The 8,657-nt window shown below is 47.9% G+C and overlaps 1 long non-coding RNA gene across 1 annotated transcript; it reads left to right on the top strand.

Moving 5' to 3' along the window:
• Positions 1 to 1,977: 1,977 nt before the first annotated feature.
• Positions 1,978 to 8,339, top strand: LOC127685454 (uncharacterized). Its single transcript, XR_007977875.1, has 3 exons — positions 1,978 to 2,232; positions 2,552 to 4,933; positions 7,100 to 8,339. It is a non-coding gene; the product is annotated as an uncharacterized LOC127685454 (long non-coding RNA).
• Positions 8,340 to 8,657: the final 318 nt, after the last annotated feature.

An 8,657-nucleotide genomic window follows, 5' to 3' on the forward strand; every position in this document is an offset into this window, starting at 1 on the left:
GACCGTAAGGGTGTCTGCTGAATCTGGAGATGACAGTCAGGACAGAAAGACCTGTTCTGACCAGTCGGTGGCATGCTGAAAAACCACAAAGAGGCCTTCCTGACGGTATGAGGTGGCAGAGAAGCACTGCTGGAACCTTGTCATCAGTCTCAGGTGTCCAATGCTCTCTCCATCCTCAGCCTGCCCAGTCCTGGACTGAGTCCCTTGTACCGCTTCTCTCACTTGGCTCCATGGATACACCACTGTCTTAGTCAGGGTTTCTATTCCTGCACAAACATCATGACCAAGAAGCAAGTTGGGAAGGAAAGGGTTTATTCAGCTTACACTTCTGCATTGCTGTTCATCACAAAAGGAAGTCAGGACTGGAACTCAAGCAGGTCAGGAAGCAGGAGCTGATGCAGAGGCCATGGAGGGATGTTCCTTACTGGCTTGCTCAGCCTGCTCTCTTACAGAACCCAAGAATATCAGCCCAGAGGTGGTACCACCCACAAGGGGCCCTTCCCCCTTGATCACTATTTGAGAAAACGCCCCACAGCTGGATCTCATGGAGGCACTTCCCCAACTGAAGCTCCTTTCTCTGTGATAACTCCAGCCTGTGTCAAGTTGACACACAAAACCAGCCAATACAACCACCAATATCACTATCTTTGTATCAGCCATTTTAAAGTAGTTAAGAGCCATTGAGGCTTTCTGCCTTGACAGGAAACTGAGAGAGAATTGGTGCGGTGGGTGGCATGGAAGGGTGACCTTGAAGGTGTTCTACAGAGCACAAATGGCATTCAGACTTGTGCCCAGGCAATGGGAATAGACAGGCAAAGCAGGGGTGGAGATTGTGTTTGGTTAGCATGCAGTGGCCTGCCTGACTACTTCATCTTCCTTACCCCACCATTAGCATCTTGAAGAGCAGTGTTAGAGGTGTCTCATCTAATATATGTCCCCTCTGCTCCATCCCTTTGGTAGAAGAATAGTTCCAAGCCTGAACAGCTCATTACCTCCCATGGAACAGGAGAGATTGTCAATGAAAATGGTGGCTGGGAGCCTCTTCTGTTAAGCTGGAAGTTGCCTGAGTGTGCATGGTCGCATATCCATGGGAGTGTCCATGGGAGAGCATATGGGATACGGCACAGCTGCTGGAAACTGTATTTCTAAAAATCTGGTGATCCAGAAAGATACTAAAAATGCTAAGAAAAATAACTCATGTTATTTACAATACACAGTATTTGTAAAAACCTACACATGAGTCTATATGTATTTATAAAAACATATGCATATGAGCACTAGAAACGCGACGGCAAGCTGTTGTGTTGGGAAGTCCTCTGTCGTGTGGCTCTGTGGGTGCTCATGAGGAACATATGGGGAAAAGGGACCAAAGGCAGATCCTGCTGTGGTTACTGAAGGCTTTCAAGGACAGAAGGGACACCTGCATATTCTAGCGCCCCAGCCCCCACCCCTGGAGCCTGAGAGTTGGTGAGGCAGGTACCGTGAAGGGCAGATCTCAGAGGTGGCTTAGAGAACAGAGTGCCATCCAGCTGTTTGCTCCAGCGGTGGGAAAGGAAAGATGGTGGCACCATGCTGGAAGAAGGTTACTGACTTCTTCAGTTGCCATGCTTCCTAGCTGGACCCTGGAACAGCAGTTCCACGTCAGCCACTGTCCTATCAGAAAGATGCCAGATAGAGCCCTCTCAGAGCAAAATCCACCATGCCCTCTCTTACATTATCTAACTGGTTTCTTTAAGGCCAAGGCCAGAGCCTGATTGGCATGAGCCCCCAGCTAAAAAAGCAGCTGTTGAGACGGGATATGTGGGAGTCCCAGGCCATTAGAACAAGGTAACTACAAACCCCAGGCCAGTCAACTTCCCGTGGGATGTGTGCCAACAGGCTCTGGCCAACCTTATTTAACTCTCGAAGGACAGGGTGACGTCAGCTGACATCTGGGCAGCACTTGTTATCAAGAAATTGCCAGGAAGACCCAGGAGGCACACTGCATCCGTGGAGATCCAGGGGTTGAAAGGAACGGCCTGTGCATTATTAAAAACCAGAAAGTGTCCGCGGGCTCAGATGCTGCCCTGCATCTCAGAGGAAGAAACGGTACAGAGGAAGGCCAAGGCTAAAGAGCAGGCAGCCTGGGGCCGTCCCTTCAGGCTCCACCACAGCTGTGCCTTCCTAAGGACTGAGAGATGCTGTGCCCATATGCCCTGCTGTGCAGACCCATGTCCCATCCAGAGTGTGCAGGTAGGAAAGCCCCTGGGTGGGTGGGTAGATGGTGGGATGTGGGGACTTTGTAGCCCATAGGTCTGTGGAGCTTGCCAGGACTTCCTGCAAAATGAAGACTTGTGATTCCGTCTATTCTGAGCCCAGAGAAGAGACACTGGAGTGACACGTTAAGTTATTTGGGTTTATATCTTATAACCAGTTAGAGAACAAGATTCTGGAAGAGGCAAGTCCATTCATCTAGGAATAAATTGCTAAAGGTGTTAATGGATGTGTGAATCCCTAAGAGTCCCTGGAAAGTTTCAAATTGTCCAACACTGTTTTCATCCTGGTCCGGCAGCTATTCTGCTAGAGATGAAACAGATCCCATTGGGAAAGAGCCCTGAAGCCCCACTGACTGCAGCAGTCCAGAGCTGAGGTGAGCCCGACAAGAGCAGCTGTCTGTCAACGTGATGAAGACAAGGACAGGCCACACAAACATGAGGCCAGTGTGGAGCTGAACAAGCCTCGTGTCGCAGCCCCGACAGTATCACAGGCTGCAGGTTCCAGTGTTAATGTGTTGGATGTAAAGCCTCTCTAGCCCTTACCTCAAGGGAATGGGGATGGGGTGGGGGTGGGCTACACATGGGTGACCATAGCCTGAAAACACGGGTTCAGGTTATCTCACAAATGACATATTCCACCGTGGAAGTGGTTACAGACACTTCATTAGATATGGAACAACAACAACAAAAAGTCATAAATCAAAGCGTTTGTCCAATCTGAAATACATTTGTGGAGACCACAAGTAAGCACTGATTTAGGATTCAGATGTTATCTGATGACAGGCTTGGCCTTTGGATTGGTGGAAGCTGTGCTCTGCTAAGAACAGGATGTTAGGTCAGATACACAGGAGTGGGCAATGGATGGCTTTCAAAGGAACTAAAAATAGCTCTGCGTAATTGGGTCTGGAACATTCTAACTCTTTATGATCCCAGTCAGTCACTTGGCCTTGAAGAATCTTTAACCCAGGTGTGTGGCTTTTCTTTTCCTCTGTTTACAGTAGGGGAGAGGGTGACCACCCTGTAACCCAGTGGAATGGGTTCTGTTCTAGCCTGGTGCCGGTGAATCCCTCTCTGCAGCTGATGAAGTATATAACAGGTTTGACTGTGTTGTGGATTAGAACTTAATACATACGAAAGGGCCTCTGTCTTCAATGTTCTCTCTGATAGAGCTGCAAGGCCTGAGTGAACACTGGACACTTAACAGAGACGGTGTGTGTGTGTGTGTGCGCGCGCGCGCGCGCGTGTGTACGTGCGCGTGCACACACGCGCGTGCCAAGGTAGTGGGACATATGTTTGAGACGCAGGACAGGCATGAATGCACCATTTCCCATCCCTACAAGGAAGACCCTGTCTTACCTATGTCTCTGCCTCTAGATGTTTACAAAGAAGATACATTCCTCTTCATCCCTGATACCCGCAACCACCTCTAGCAGCAAGGAAACCAGGAAATTGTGTGGACAGCCTGGCCAGCAAACACGTGGAATATGCAAAGGAGATTGCTCACAGCAGACCAGCACGGTCGATCAGTCATCAGGCAGAGGCCAAATTGCTATCTGTTTCATCGAGTTTATTGGTGGTTGCTGTATTTATGTCTGTGATTTATAACTAGGTGTCATCATGAGCCTTGGCAGATTTGGGAGACTACTAAATGTATGATTGGTAGACATCAAGACTCAATTGCTTTCCAGTTTGATGATAGCTTAAAGGGTCCTTCAACTCACTCACCTACGCCAGCAGAAGAGGGTTTGTGCTGAACAACACAGAACATTTTGTAAAAGAAGCATTCCTCTTATAAGCAGCTCTGTGTCCTCTTATAAGCTGCTGTGTGTAGGGTAAGAGTTTACCGGCAAGGCGACAACGTTAAGCCAAGGACACGGCCACCTCTATTTGAATAGGTCTTAACCACTTTTCCTCTTGGCTCTGATGCTGTCTTATTCTGGACCATAAAACAAGCACAGTGTGTTGTTTTCGTTATTGCTTTTTAAAAGCGATGTACATACTGTTATCTGTTTAGATCTGCATGTGTGTCCCTGTATGTAACACATACATACACACAGGCTTACACACGCACACCCCTGGTGGCCCTCTCCTTGGTGGACCGAGATGGCGATGATGCAATGTTCTTCAGTTTGATAGGTGTGCTTAACCCACATCAGTCATGTTTATGATATGCCTGTTCTTTATTTAAAATTAACTTGAGGGGCTATGGCTGTGACTTAGTGGTAAAGCACTTGCCTACTACATGTGAGGTCCTATCCTTTCCCTCCCAATGTAAAGGACCTTGGGGATAGGGCGAGCATCTGAAAGGCCTTATCATGGCTTATACCAGGATGGGTCTCTGACAGCCTGGCTTGACCCTCAACTTTCCTATTTTGATAAGATCCTAGGAAAATTCACTGAAGTACACTAGCACAAACCTTTGGATCTTGTCATGGTTTCCCATAATCCAATTAAGTTTCTGGCATTCAGAATCACATAGCATCTATTGTACAAAATGAATAAAAAATGTGAACTACAACTCTTGATAGAACAAATAAAATGATCACTCATTAGGTTATCAACATCACAAAGCATCGAGGCTGTTTCCTCTGGGAGTGGAGAGACTGGTTCTGGGCGCAGAGCCTGGACACTGACTGGCACGGGGCTGAAGTCTCCCTCCAACGGCAGCTAGCTTGCAGGTCAGGATCCAGAAAAGGAGCACACCCTTCCCCAAATTCCTGCACTGGTATTTACCACATCTGGGACCCACCAGTCTTGATGATGTTTTTATAGGGTTAGCTTGAAAGGTAATTATCTCGGTGCATTTGGCTTTCAGTATCCAAGAGACTCCTCTAGAACCTATAAAAAGGCCAGTGGGGGTGGGGGTTCGCTGCGCCAACCCACTTCCCAACCCCATTTCCTTCCTTCTAATCAGTTAATGGCTCTCAGGAGACTGTTTGAAGACAGTCTGTTCAGAAGCTCTTAATTTTTTCATTGTTTGGGTCGTTTTTCTCTCCTTATTCACAATCCACTAAAACGGTAAGAATGCAAATACAGCTCCAGTCTTCCTTTGAAAAGAAAGAGGAATGGGGTGGGGATGAGGGCAGGGCAGAGAAGCGTATGAGCTTCATGTTAAGTGAAGACATGTGTGGCCGATACACTCAGAGAGTCAGGAGGAACGGTCTCAGTTGTGCCCTCTCTCCCGGCCTGTGCCACTCTCGTCCTTGCTGAGGAAGAAGCAGGACCGTCTGCCTGAAGTTCCTAAGTATTATGTATGCCACAAGAGTCATGTATGGTGGACTTGGTTTGAGTGGCTCTTGGTGCTGATTTTCTCAAATTAGGCTGTGCAGGAGTGCAGGCAGGGGAGCGGGATGCGGTCCTTGGCTGAAAAAATCTCGGAGCAGCTGCTTGTTCCATTCACAGAGGTGCTCAGGCAAGGATGCCAAGGGTCACCTTCTCGGGGAGGACATCTTAGCTTTGTGGACAACCACAGAGACCTGCTGCTAGATCATTTGTTGACTAGCCAGGATATAGAGACTCCAGAGGTCAAACTTATTTGAACATTAGCTGTCTTTTGTGTGTGTGTGGGGGGGGGGGGACGAATCCAATGTGTAGGAGCCTTTTCTGCTACTTTTAGGCAGTCAATATCTGTGTCCAACAGCCTGGGCATCCTTGATGTTCCTCAGCCATATGAAGGAACTCCCCACCCTAAGTCCTAGCTCTACCATTTCCTCTACGCAGTACTGTTCATCGAGCTGTTATACACTCTTCCATTCCCTCCTTAAATCTTGTTTTCAGATGTGGTTGCCACAGTGTTCTACCACAGAGCCGGGCCAACCTTAGACCTAGGCCTTTTTTCCTTGTAAGTAAGTTTAAGTTTTCACATAGTTTGTCTCATTGTCCTTTCTAGCCTGATAGATCTTTATAACCTCTATGTTGTCACAAAAAGACAGTAGAACTGAGACATTAGTTTCATAATAGAGTTGATTATGGACACCTTCATTTCTTGGCTTTTTTTTTCTCTTAGTGAACGGTGAGGTAGGCTTGTTCTGTGATCTGGGACCCCATCACTGTGCCATGTCCGAAACTTCTAGACACTTGTCCCAAGCTCTGCACCCCCAATTCCAATTCCCCATCTGTCTTAATTAGGGTTTTATTGCTGTGAACAGACACCATGACCAAAGCAACTCTTATAAGGACAACATTTAATTGGGGCAGGTTTACAGGTTCAGAGATTCTGTGTATTAACATCAAAGTGGGAGTATGTCAGCATCCAGGCAGGCAGGGTGCAGAAGGAGCTGAGAGTTCTACATCTTCATCTGAAGGCTGCTAGGAGAAGACTGGCTTTCAGGCAGCTAGGATGAGGAGCTTAAAGGCCACACCCACAGTGACACACCTACTCCCAACAAAGCCACACCTCCAAATAGTGCCCCTCCCTGGGTGGAGCATATTCAGACCTTGACACCATCTCTCTTTCTCCCAGCCATGTGTACACACCTATTTCTCGTCCCAGTTCTCTAACTTTTACTTCCATTCATAAAGTAACTGAAACCCCTGGAGTATCCCTGAGCCAAGGAAGGGGACTTGCCATTTCAGCAGCTTAGTTCTTGAACAACAGAGGCATCTCACTGCAGCCTGTCACACGGGAGTGCTGCAGAAGGATGATGTCCTCCACAGCTGTGTGGACCAACCCCTCAGTCATTATCTAGGCTGCAGTCTTGTTTATTGGGAAGCCTGTTAGGATGAGACCTCTCTGTCCCGGACTCTTGTTTCTGCTTGCCGCTCACCTCACGCTAGCTAATAGGAGCCGAAGCCCATATTTTATGTGGTTTCCTGGTCTTTATTCCTGTGTTTGTTCCTCACAGGCGGAGCCCTTTAAAGAGAGACGAAATTTATGTGGTGTCAGCAAAACCCACACTCAGATGGCCCAAAGCTGAAAGAATTTGACCAGGCAGGTGCTGCTGCGTGCCTGCTCCACTGAGAGGCTGACAAATGACAGATGTCTCTGCATTTGCAACCATAAGCATGAAGTCCGGATGTTATCACTCAGATTCCTGAACTCATCTTCTCTGCATTCTTATGCGACTGCCCAACCTTCATTCGGCACACTAAAGCCAGCCAAATTAAGCAAACGGGGAAAAGAAACAAAACTTCCTTTGAGTGCATTACTTTCCACACGAAAGCTCACTCTCCACTTGAATGTTTGGGAAAGTTCCCCTGTGACAGGGTATGAGCACGGCTATACCAGGAAGCAAAGTGGAGAAGAAGCCTGTCCTTAGAGCTTTCTAGAAGGGTCGGAGGGGAGAAACAGTGGAGTCCGGCTCCCACATCTGGGTCTGCTATCTGAGAAGCCTGAGAGAGTGGTCGGGCTTCTTGGGGGGCTGGTGGTTGCCACAGTGAGAACTGCGGACCTTCTCTGTCTTCGGAAGTCACTGTCCCATCCAGCTAGGTGAGGCCTGAGGTTGGTGCCTCTCACTTTGCGTGTTCTAGTATGTTGATGGGGCTAAGAGCGGCTGCCATATAGCTTGGACAGTTTATCAGATGAAGGGTAAGAATGGAAGAAGCTAGCTGAGACCGTCAGAGACCTTTTTGGGGGGGATGTGACTAGAAGACAGAAGCGGAGGGTAAGAACATGGCTGACCTAGTGGTAGCTTTGGTCCGGTTCCCATCAACAAAACAGTGAGAAGAGCAAAGATTGGTGCAGCGCTCTCTGTGCCCGGGCACCGTCCTGAGGAAATCACATCTCGTCACATTACGTCACGTCACGTCACGTCACGTCACGTGCCATCTCATTTAATGCTCACCAGCTCTCTGTGTCGGTACTCTTCACGGAGAGGAAGCAGGTGAACAGGGTACAACTTTTATCTAAAACCACACAGCTGTAGGTTCCTGGAGGAAGACCAAAGCTTTCTGTTTTGACTGTGACAGAGGTTTTGTTGTTGTTGTTGTTGTTGTTTTAGATGATGGTTGTTAGAGTGTATGAGTGCTTTGCTTGCATGTATGTTTGGTGTCCAAGGAGGCAATGAACCTGCATGTGGGTGTTGAGAAATGAACCTGGGTCCTCTTTGCAAGAGCACCAAGTGCTCTTAACCACTGAGGCAGCATTCTGGCCCCTTGTTTTTAAATAAAGATTTTATTTATTCTGTGTGTGTGTGGTTTTTCTGCATGTTATTTTTATGCACCACATGCATGCAATACCCTCAGAGACCAGGTGAGGGAGTTGGATTCCCTTGGAATTGGAGTTGCAGATGCCTGAGAACGGCCATATGTGTGCTGGGAACAGAAGCCAGGACCTCTAACAGAACGGCCAGTGCTTTTAACCACTGAGCCATCTCTTCAGCTCTCTCTCCTCACATTCTTTCCTCTATCCATCTTCCTTCTTCTCAGTCAGAACCTTACAAACACGGCTGACTCCCTTAAGAG

The sequence above is a fragment of the Apodemus sylvaticus genome, chromosome 5, assembly GCF_947179515.1.
Source record: "Apodemus sylvaticus chromosome 5, mApoSyl1.1, whole genome shotgun sequence".
NCBI lineage: Eukaryota > Metazoa > Chordata > Mammalia > Rodentia > Muridae > Apodemus > Apodemus sylvaticus.